The sequence below is a fragment of the Sinocyclocheilus grahami genome, unplaced genomic scaffold, assembly GCF_001515645.1.
Source record: "Sinocyclocheilus grahami isolate Dianchi unplaced genomic scaffold, SAMN03320097.WGS_v1.1 scaffold252.1, whole genome shotgun sequence".
Classification (NCBI taxonomy): domain Eukaryota; kingdom Metazoa; phylum Chordata; class Actinopteri; order Cypriniformes; family Cyprinidae; genus Sinocyclocheilus; species Sinocyclocheilus grahami.
In genome coordinates, this window is record NW_015505431.1 from 1,191,523 (window position 1) to 1,192,152 (window position 630).

The following is a 630-nucleotide window of genomic DNA, read 5'->3' on the forward strand; positions in this document are numbered from 1 at the left end:
GTGATCAGCAGTAAATCTCCATCCAAAGGCCAGAGGGCCTCTCGCGCTGAAACTCCGAATACGCCTCGCAGAAGAAACCCAGGACATGCCTATCTGCAGCGGAATGAACAGAAGATTCAACTGCTTTCATTGATTCAACGTGACTAATAATCACACGACTACGGCAATATACGGTTTATCTGAGTTCTTCTTATTATAATTTTCATTAAAATAAAGTATATTTATAATGCAATGCCTTTATAACTGCTTAAATACTATGAAATATGTTGTGTGCCTTATTCTGTGTAAGAAGCCACGTCATCTCACAGAAGGATTTATTTCAAACACTCGACTGGCGTTATGAAGTGAGTTTGGAGTAAAAATATGTTATTAAATGTGGTATTTTCACATGCTTTCAGATGGAGCAGCATTTACTTCACAGAGCCGCAGTTCACTGAGAAGCTACGCAAACAGCTCTCATTATCGCCAACGATTTCTTCGATTTCATAATCGAGCAATAAAATCGTCTGGGAAATTTATTTTTTATTTTTTTTGGCGTAACTTGTCAGTGAACTACGGCTATGTGTAGTAAATTCTGCTCCATCTGAAAGCACGTGATGATGATTTCCTGCTGATTACAGAACCGGCATT